General features: G+C 30.7%; 1 long non-coding RNA gene across 1 annotated transcript; it reads left to right on the forward strand.

Annotated features, from left to right (window-relative positions):
* Window positions 1-1,427: 1,427 nt before the first annotated feature.
* On the forward strand, window positions 1,428-2,199 carry LOC133037304 (uncharacterized). The gene is made up of 2 exons (XR_009687423.1): window positions 1,428-1,489; window positions 1,954-2,199. It is a non-coding gene; the product is annotated as an uncharacterized LOC133037304 (long non-coding RNA).
* Window positions 2,200-11,555: the final 9,356 nt, after the last annotated feature.

Raw genomic sequence — 11,555 nt, forward strand, 5'->3', positions numbered from 1 at the left:
AATATGAGAAATGACATGTTAAGACCCCATTGGTGAGTTAGGGGCATTTTCGTAATTTTGACCCGAGAAGGGTAAAACTGTGAATTTAATTTATTTATGTGCTTATGAACTATATTATTATATAGTATATCTGGTGTGTCCTTTTTCAGGTGTGTTCTGACAAGTTGGCGCGGTATAGTCACAATCGGGTATTTCGAGCCGAACCGGGTTTGGGGCCGAAATATAATTTTGGGATAAATTATTGGCATTTTATTTATGTGTGAATAATCTGAAATTATTTAAATATGTGTTATATATGAAATGAATTCAATGCCCTTGATTGTTTGAGTATGTGAGAAATGGCCCTAGGGGCAAAATGGTAAATATGTATTTTGGATTTATTTTCAACTAAAGGCATTCTTTGTAAAAAAAATAAAATTCATTTCTGCATTTACCTTAACCCTAAAACAGCCCCCTTCCCTCTCTCTCTCTCTCTCTCTCTCTATCTCTCTTTGTATTTGGTTGAAAAATTGGTGATTTGCTTAGTATTCAAGCTTGAAATTGAAGAATTGTTTGAGGAGTTGTGGCTTGATCATTGCATTGAAGCTTGAGGTAGTTTTTCTATTGCTAAAATTTAATGAATTTGCTGCTGTGATTTTATGGTTGAAAAGCATGAAATAGGTTGGGATGGTCTTGAGATGCATGTTAGTGTTTTCTTGTTGATTTGAGCATATTTGTACTTGGATCTTTTGAATTGATGTTGGGTTAGGTTTAGACAGAATTTAAAAGGAATTTTAATTTGAAATTAATTGTTCAAGTTCAAGTTCTTGAGCTTGAAGTTCTTGGTGATTTTGCTTAAGTTGGAGCTTTGAAGTTTATGATGTTTAATCTGAATTTTTGGGGTTTTTACCATTGAATTTTTAATGCATGAATTGTGTTTTAAGCTTTTGATTTAATTACTGGAAAATCTATTTAATGGATTTAAGTTTTGGTTGTGAATTGAGTTGAAATGGATGAGTTTTGGGGCTGAAATTCATTGTTGAAGGCTGATTTTTAGTTGCTGGTTTTTGGTGTTGTTGGAGAGTGAATTAGGTGTAATTCCTCTCTAATTACTTGATTTATGTTAGGTGAAAGTTTGGTATGATTGTGGGTTGATATAGCATGAAAATTGGTATTTTTGGATGCATTTTCGTGGCTGGAAACTGGGTTTCCTGGGTTTTTAAACCCAGTAGCCGCGGCCATTTTTGGCAGCTTATTGTATTTTTTTCGGGTTTTTGTTTTGGTCATAACTTTTGACTCGGGACTCCGTTTCGGACGTTCTTTATATCGTTGGAAAGCTCGTTCCGAGTTCTATCTGAATATTTGGAATTTAAATGCCCAGTTTTTAATTTGTGGAAATAGATTTTGGGATTAACCCTATACTTGTGTATCCCGGAATTGTGACTAGGATTACCGGCACTTGGTCAGGAGCACCCGGGAATTTGGAATCTCCATATTTGTGGGACATCAGGTAAGACAGTAGTTAGCACGTAGAGATATGCGCAATGGCGCTTATATGGAATGTGATTTATATGAGAAACTAGAAACCGGGATTAGAGTTATTACTCTAAAGTGAGCGGTTTATTGGCTTAGGGTTATTACCCAAGTGAATTGTTAATATGTAATTGTTATGCCATGATGTATATAGTTGTATATTGAAGTAAAGGGTTATGTGTTCAAGGCATAATCGGGTTGGACTCGGTAACTAGAACCGAGATGAACCGTTCTAAGGTCTTATTGTAATTAGACGTGTGAGCGTAACATGTAGGTCTATGCCACATAGACATAAATAGGCGTGTGAGCGTAACACGCAGGTCTGTGTCATACAGACAAATATGAAATAAAATTATTATTATTTATGTGATGAGTTATATATGATTAACGATATATCTTACTGTCTTGCTGGGCTTGGCTCACGGGTGCTCTACTGTGCAGGAAAGGGTAAATCTATCTCTGATCAGCCATGAGTATGGGAGTTGGGCGATGTATGTACATGTTCGGGCCACACTAGACCAAGCGGGTTGGGGTCTACCAGCGTTGAAACTTTTGTAACTCTATTTTTGCCGCTTAGGTCGGCTAAGGAGAAAAACTTGTAATATTTTGTAAAATGATTTTTTTGGGATCCCGAAACATGTAACTTTTGTTTGTAAGGTTAAAATTATTACAAGTTTATTTTCATTCCGTTTTCGTTTAAAGTTTTAATTTCCGCGCTTATTTTAAAACCAATCCCGTTTAGGGGATCAGGGTTTCTTAATTATATTAAAATTATCTTATATGACAAATTAAATAATTAATAAATTTGAAATTAACATTGATATTTTTATAGATATACTTACCATAATATTTTCAAATTCAAAATTTGTTATTTTGTTAAATATTTAATTATTTATAAATTATAAGTTTAAAAATGATATTTTTTCTATATATATCATTTTTTTCCTTATTGGAAATTTATAAATCATATCTTAAATATTTAAATAACATAGATATTTTTGTAGAGATTTGAATATTGCTTAATTTGAGATATTTTGACATATTCCTAAAATAATAATTATCTAACCAAATCTATTTTAAAATTGGTTTATTTTATTAAATTATAATATCTGAAAATAATATTGAAGATTCTTTCCTTTCAAATCATTGATCTTATTAGATATTTAATTTAATTTGATTCAAATAAACCTAAATATTTTAAAATTAGTTTCCTTTATTTGGTTAGTTTAAGAATAATAATTTAATTATATTAATATCTTACTTCACATCTGTTACATGGACAATGTTCGTTTATTAATATTGTTTATTCAAAAAAATTTTACAAACCTATTATTTATCTGATCTAAATTGTTATGATTAACTTGTTGACAGATCCAATGATCTGATTTTAATCATGGTCCAATTGACGATAGATCTTATAAATAATTTGTAACAGGTAAATTTTGTACTTCTTTCATCTGTGTAAACCTAGTAACATGATAGGGCCCATCCAAATCATTTGACATGTGTGAGCCTATATGTTTGCTATTGGGCTTAGATGCATATAGGAAGCCCATTTAAGTTTTTACTAAGTAAATGGACTAGGTTGCTAAAATAAATTTTGACATAAGGAAATTTATTTAGGTCCAATTAGATTTGGGCTTATTCAATGTATAACAATTGTTTATTTAAAGGTTAAATTCCTCTCTTTTGGGCCTTGTGTGAGAGTTGGGGGCCAATAGAAGTGGGTACGACATACTGAACCCAGCTCCCCCTCACATGAACTACCCCAATTGTGAAGGCCCATTTGCCTTATTTAAATAATTGTATTAGGTCAATTATATTAGTCTAACCTAATTAAAATTGAATTAGCAACATAATTAACTTTTAAAATATATGAAATTTATTTTTCATTTTAATATTTTAAAGTTAATTTTAGAAAAACACTAAGTTAATGATATATTCTAGATAGTTATTTCTAGTACTAATTATTATTTCTAATATTAAATAGGAAAATATCATTGATTATGAAATTAATTATCTCATAATTAATTTTGGTACCATCTAAGTTTAGTATATTTTCCTAGTATTAAACTAGAATTAATAATTAAGTTTCCTTTATACTTAATTATTTATTTCTTGAATTTAATACATTTAATTAAATTGAAAATTTCAATATTTAAGTTGATTTTTTAATCATGATACTTAAATATTGTTATTTTCATGATATTTAATTAAAGTTGAAAATTATTTTTAAGTTTGGAATCTTATTTCAGAATAACTCAAAGCTGAATAATTTTCAAAATATATTTTATTTTATTTTATTAATCATTTCCCAAAATTTCAAAATTGCATTTCTTTGATGCAGAAATTTCAAATTTTATTTGAAAAATAGATTAAAGTTGAAAATTTATTTTGGACCAACTTAAATCATTGATTTTTTCATTTAATGATTAATTAAAATAAATGAACTAAAATATATTATAATTAGAAATTGAATTAATTAGTCCATGAAAATCTAGATAGATATTATCTGTTTTGCTTGAAGTATTTTTCTAGTGATTTTTAATTAAATAGAAAATTAATATTTAAGTTGATTTTTTAATCATGATACTTAAATATTTGAAATTTTTCTTAGATATTTAATTAAATAAGAAAATTATATTTTTTTGTTGAAAATTAATTCTTATTAATTTTGGGCCAACATAAAATTAAGGTAATTTTCCAGGATTTATTTTTATTTTATTTTAAAGCATTTTCGAAAATGCAATATATATTTAAAGAAAATTAAATTTGAAGTTGTAAATTAATTTAAATTAATTTTGAAACAACTTGAATTGAATAATTTTCTAAATATTTATGGAAATTATTACTAAGATGGAAATAATTCACGTTATTTTAATATCCATCTAAGTATAATTTATAAATATTAAATTAAACTTTATATTTGGAATTTTTCATTCTAAATTGGAAATTTTAATTAAATAAATATATATTTAAAATAAATGGATTAAAATAAATATTAGAAGAAAATAAAGCCCTTCATTAAATAATGAGCTTTATTATTATAAGGACATTCGATCTCCATTGTTGGTTTTACATAGCTATTGTTATAGTGAGTAATCCTCCCTAATGGAGGAACGTTCATTAGCAAGTTAGCACCGTTTAATCTCGAAAGATAAGTAATCTTGTAAGTTTTTTATATAGTTTATGATCACCCAAATGGTGGCGACTGTATAAGACTTGCAAGAATATGAAACAATGGTGAAAACTCATAAGATAGAATAGCCTTGACTCTCGCCTAAACAGGACAACGCGAATTCCAATCTTGATCGAATAAAAGGTTGCTAGAATGTTGATCATTTTAGATGAGCTGACAACTCTATTCAATGGATGGTAGCTTTGACTCTCGCCTAAACGGGACACTGATATCAGTTTGTTGAAAACCTTGGAAATTATTTAGGATTGTATGTTTTAGTATTTTCACTTGTCATTCCTACTTGCTATATGCTTTCATAATTTCTGAATTGTGTATGAATTTGTATTGAACCATGTTATTTTCTGTTATTAAATTATAGTTTAATTTCGAATCTTCATTGTTGGTCTAACTTAGCTTGTTTTTCTAATGAGATAAATCCCTAATGGATTTTCACCATTAGACTAACATAATAGTGTTAGATCTCGAAAGATAAATATTGTATACGCAACATCTAGCTGTTCATCAATTGATGACACCTTAGACTAGTATTTTACAATATGAAACAAGAAGATTGTATAAATAAGATTACTTTGACTCTCGCTAATCGGAGCATCGTTGGATTCTTATTTAAAACGAAATTATCCTAATTCCTCTTAGCTTATTCATTTCGAATTAGCTTAATGACATATCATTGGATGAATGGTCTATAAATCATATAAAGTCTTATTTTCTCTTAAGAAATTAGATGACGCATATGATTATATTCCCGGAATTCTATCCCAAAATGATATAAATCCTCAATCTTAGATATCTCCTACTTGTATTGGCAAATCAACTTAGAGTTAGATTAGTAGTGGTGGTACAAAAAAGAATTACTCATAATACAGTTACACTTTCACAAGTGTTTCATAACTATTTTCTTTCAATGGATTTAAACTGTATGAGTTTAGTATTCTGTGACCAGAATCCACTTGCACTATTCTAAGAACTCTTTGATGCAACTAAATTAAGTCATCAAAAGATACAACCACATATTTTATAAATCTATGGCATTTGTATCTTGTTCATAGTGGTTTTGACAAGATCATTCTCTGCAAAGAGTTAATATGCCTATATCCACTGAAATTAAGTTCATCTCATTCGCAGATGGATGTACATTCAGGGATGGATATGAGTTTTCGTTGTATTCATAAAACGATCACTCTAGATTTTACCTTATGCAAAAGAAATTTGAAATGTTTGAAAAATTTCATGAATTTCTAGCAATGGTAAGTGGTTAAAGATCTTGCGAACTGATAGGGGTGGAGAAAAAGTTAGTTGATATGCTGTTCAAAGATCATTAATTTGATTTTGAATTTATCCAAACTTACCTCCCCAGAAATTTGAGTTGCATATTGATGATTAATTACTAGTAGTTGCCTAAATCCTTCTATGGTAATAAAATTTCAGAATGATGCAATGGTTGTATACTTAATGTAAATCATTACTAGATTCATGGATGACCTAATCGAAATCTTAAGAAAAGCTAGAACTGCTAACCTTGGTTTGCATGTTTGTTAGCTATTCTAAGTGATTAGGGGTGGATCATCCCATAGTCATTAGATAAGAAAGTGTTTGTTTAAACAAATACTACTTTTCTAAGAAAATGACTAAGTCTGAAAATAAAGTAGCAAATAAAGAAGATATTTTTTTTTCTTGATTCCATAAGTGTTCTATCATCTTATTCGTTACAAGATGATCCCACTGCCTTTGTTGTCTTAACACAACTGAAGAGGTCTATACCATTTAGTTTTCTTAGACATAGTTCACGGTACCTTGTTGTAGTGAGAGAGTTTCTAGGAACTTTACTTTCTCATGACTTGGAAGATACTAGTGATTAAAATCTATTGTGAGTTTAAACAAGTAATGGATTGTCAAGATAAGAAACTAAGAAGAAAGCCAAGAGAACTATGGTTTGATCCATTCACATGGAGTAACCTAAAGTTTTCTGTTACAAGGACATGAAAGGAAATTTTCGTTAATAAGTCTATTCAATGGACTTAACAAAACTTCCTGTTCCTAGTATTATATGTTTGAGTTTATCTAAACCTATGGCTTGTGGTATACCTGGTAATTACTTACTCTAATGCAAGCATAAGATGTTGGAGCATTTTCTTTCCAATGGCAATCTATAGAAGCTTCACAACTTCTAAGCATAGATTTTATTTATCTAAGGAAAAGTCTCAACTATTCCAGAAAAGATAAAGCCATGAAAGAATTTCTTGAATCAATAGTGAGAGGTCTCAGATATGCTTTAGTATGTCTTAGACCAGACACCTGCTGTTGAGTGGGAGTAATGAGTAGGTATCAGATTAATCTAGGAGAAGAACATTGAAAGACAATCAAGTAAATCTTAAGATTAAGAAGAGGAACTATATGTTAGTGGATAAGGGTGAAGAGGAACTATATGTTAGTCGATAAGGGTGGTTTTTTGAAACTCTTAGACTACACCACATCAGATTTCGAGACTTGCCTGTGTGCTAGAAAGTCTACTGATGAGATGGTGATTACTTTGGGGGTGGAGTAGTGATTTTGGAGAAGTGTAAAAACCTATCTGAAATCTCTTGGTCTACCGGAGAGAGACTGAATGTTAAAAGTTGCAGGAAAGATACTTATTCAGTCTAAGGAAAGTTCTATACATTTGTGGCACCGTTCCAACTTGCCTTAACTACTAGGGTTACTTCCTGAATAACCAAAGAGTAGTTGCTAAAAGTATAGAATCCAGTATCCCAAGAGAGTAGACATATAATCAGATTTACTTATTAATAAAGATCAGAAATAACATTTTATGTTGCATGGTTCACATGATTTATTTCATGATTATATGTATATAATGTATGAATTCTTTTTAAGTCCAAAACATATGAATTTGTTAAAGATTATAGTGTTGTCAGCACAGTGGAATATAATCTTAATTATATGTTCAAAAGTTTATTCCCTGATTTGTCATAACACTGGATTTAGACTGACATGGTATAACCAGCGATAGGTATTCTTACACCTTGGAAAAGTGTTATGTCCTTTCCAGGACATTGGCAAAGTTTACCAGTATCGGATGTATGGATTGTACATCGAAAGGGACCGATATTGAACTTTGATTAGATATATTAAAATTTACCGTAATATCTATTCAATTCCATATCACCTGTTGATCCTAGATCAAATGATCTTAATCCTGATATGGTTAGGTTCAATCTCAAGAGTGTTACTCGTGTTCTTTGATTTGTTAGTTAAGCCTACTTTTGGGTCAGGGTGATACGTACATTTTGGGAACACGGTAGCGCAATTGAGTGGGAGCGCTAACATAAATATGGAATCTATAGCTTCTATTTGGAAAATAGAAAGTAAAGGATGATTTCCTTCGAGCTTAACCAAACGAAGATAAATGGTGGAGATCTCATTTCACTTAGCTGAAATATCATTTATACAGGGTTAAGTGTTTTAAGGATAAAATACATTGTAGGGTGTTACGGTAATTTAATCCCTTTACAGTGTAAATCATCTATAAAGAGGATCATTGATCACATTAGGGTTATAACAATGGATAACTAATGACGTGTCTATATCGTGGAACATATAGAGCGTTCTATATGACTGAGAGTGCAATTCCAAGTTCTAAGTGTGGATTCAATGAGGAATTAATAAGTTAGGGAATTTACTTGGTAAATTCGGTTCAACTTATTGGAAGCTCGGTTATATAGACCTATGGTCCCCATACTAGTTGAGACCATACTGCTTGTAAGACTCAGTTAATTGATTTTAATTAATCAATTATAATTCTAAAAGTTAGACTATGTCTACTTTATTAATTCTCACAGTTTAAGGATGAAATCGTAAAGAAAAGGGTTTCTAGGTTTAATTATTAATTGAGAGACTTTGCATGTCTAATTAATAATTATTTTAAATGACAATATTATTTAATAATCTATTTTAGTTATTAAATAATTAGTTTTGGCATTTAAATGATTAGAATTGGAAAAATGGCATTTTTGGAGAAATAGAAATAAAATTGAGGAAACTGCAAAATCCAAGTGAGGCCCATTTCCCTCTATGGCCGGCCACTCCCTTTGCTTGTTTCCCAATTATTAGTTTCAATTTTAATTGTCATGTAATTGCTAATCAAAGCCTAGCAAAAATAGGAAAGTGGTGGATCACACTAAATAAGGCAGTTAATTGATTACACAGTAATTAAGGAAACTGTTTTATTTGGAAAGTTGTGCTCTCCCTTTTCCCTATATAAAGCAACCCTTGTTCTCTTCTCTTGTATGCTTATGTATGCTTGAAAAGCCACGAAAATAAGAGAGAAAAATAGAGAGAAAATTCGAAATCCTTGTGAGATGAGTGGTGCCCACACACATCAAGTGGTACCTCAACCATAGTATGTAAGACTATGGAAATTCTGCATCAAAGAAGGAGAAAAGAAGATCCAGGTTCAGATCTTGGTGATGCTCTGCTACAGAAAGGAATCAAGGGCTAGAGATCTGAACGGAAGGAGTCATAATATTCTGCTGCACCCACTGTAAGGTTTTCTAACTTTCTATGTGTTTATTTTCATTGTTTTAGAATTCATATTAGGTTGTTAATCCAACATACATGATAGTAAATAGATCCTGGTAAAATAATTTCCAACAGAAGCTCCCCATAAATCGGTGTGGATTAATTCTAATGGTTTTGATGCATGACTGTGGGACAAAATGGCACTTTGTGGCTTTTACCTAACTGACATGCATTGCAAAATTGCAGAGTTTGGATATTGCCCGAGCGGGACAATTTGGACAACAGATTACTAAGAATTGTTTTAGATGGATCGCCTAACTTTTGGTGCCAATTATTAACATCATTTGGTTTGTAAGTAACAAGAACAGATGGCAAACTAGAATGAGAACATGTACTTTTATTATCAAGATGAAGATTACAACAATTTAGAGATTTATACATCTCTTTATTACAACAACTAGAAGTAGTACATGATATATGAGATGGACAAATCTCAGAACTAGCAAGAAAACACTCTACAGAAGCAGTTGATGAACTGTAACGCCCTTACTTAAAATAAGATGCCATAAATAAACTGGCGTTAAGATAATAATGTTGTCTTTATAAAAAAATAAATAACAATTTTTAAAATATGGGTACCCAGTTGAAAATAAAGTATTACTATTTAGGTAAAAGTAATAGAAAATTTAGTCGACAACATCCTCAATATGTTTAATAAATTTAATAGAGACTTTCAGCGGAAGATGGCTAAGACCACACGCAGTTACATGATCTCACGAGATACACTCCATGCTGCCCAAACTCAACTTGTCACCGAAAGCTTACAAGCTTACTTATCTGCACATAAGGGGTAAATAAGGGGTAAGGTGTAAAGTCCAGAAAGGAAAAACAAAATACTATGTACCAGCATTCACACATCATAGCACAATCATATACATCAAACATACAATAAACCAATCATGAGTATAAATAGAGGCAGCCACACAAATACTGAAATACCACACACTCACACTCCAGCTTCCATACAAATCTGGAGTGTCTTACGTTCTTAACTAGAACGCAGTACCAATGACCAGTGCACCCTTACGTACACTGTTTCACCTACCACATCACCATACATGTGTGGTTTCTAGCCACTTCCAAGTACTTGGAACATGATTAAACAACCATATACAATCTATTGACAAAACACTATTTCACCGAAACTACCACATTCCACAGTTTCAATACAATTTATTCAAGCAGTCATACTAGGTACTCAAACCATATAAAAAGCAAGTATAAAGTACAATTATTTTTCCTTACCTCAACTCCGCTGTAATTAACTCCTACGATACCTTCTAGGCCCTATAACAATTAGTGAAACCCTTAGTCCACCGATAAACTCAATATATTTATTACTCTTACTATACAGCAAGTTTAGCCTAGAATTTGACTCATAAAACGTTTGAATTAGAAATCCTACTGTTCACAAAGTTTTTAGTTAATCAAAAGAAATTTCTTTCGGTATAAAGATCATGAAAATCAGAGTTATAACCTAGGAGTTATGCATGTTATATTAAAACAATTTTTTTAAAATGTTGGATCATGCCGATTTCTGAATACAGCCCAAAAATAAAAGTTTTAAAACTAGTTACACCCCGATCTAGACAATACTTTCTTCATAAAAAAATGTAGCTCTTTTCTTAAGCTTTAAAACGAGATAAAGATCTTTTAAAATGGATCAAAATTGAGAGAGATATTGAATTTTTACTAAAGACACTTTTTCTGAAATAAAACTTAAAACGAGATATCCTAACCGAGTAAAGATACTGACTTTTGACAGGTAAGAACTCCGAATTAGGGAAAGGTTTCTTCAAAGAAAATATGGATTATTGAATTATCTTTCTAAAAGTATGAGAATTGCTGGAAAATAATAGATATCAAAAGAGATATCACACTTTTACCGATGCAATATCGGAAAGAAATAAAAAAAAAAACTGTACTTCGACAATCAGCATAAAACATGAATTTTTTACATCAAAATAATCAGAATTAGGGAACTGTTTCTTCATGAAAAATGTAGATCATTAAATTATATTTAAAACGGTACCTAGATCACTGAAAACAGACCTATGGAGAGAGAGAGATATGGTAGTTTTATGAAAGCCTATTTCTCTGAAAACGAAAATAAAAACACAACGAATTTTACCTAAAGATTTTGAAGACACGGAACGATGATCAGATAAGAGTGGTTGATTGCTACCCTGAAGCTCTTAAGATTAGAACAATTAATTTGGTGCAATAGAGAGGATAAAATTTTTGAGAGATGGTGAGAATACGATATTGT

This window comes from Cannabis sativa, chromosome 4 (assembly GCF_029168945.1).
Source record: "Cannabis sativa cultivar Pink pepper isolate KNU-18-1 chromosome 4, ASM2916894v1, whole genome shotgun sequence".
Lineage (NCBI taxonomy): Eukaryota > Viridiplantae > Streptophyta > Magnoliopsida > Rosales > Cannabaceae > Cannabis > Cannabis sativa.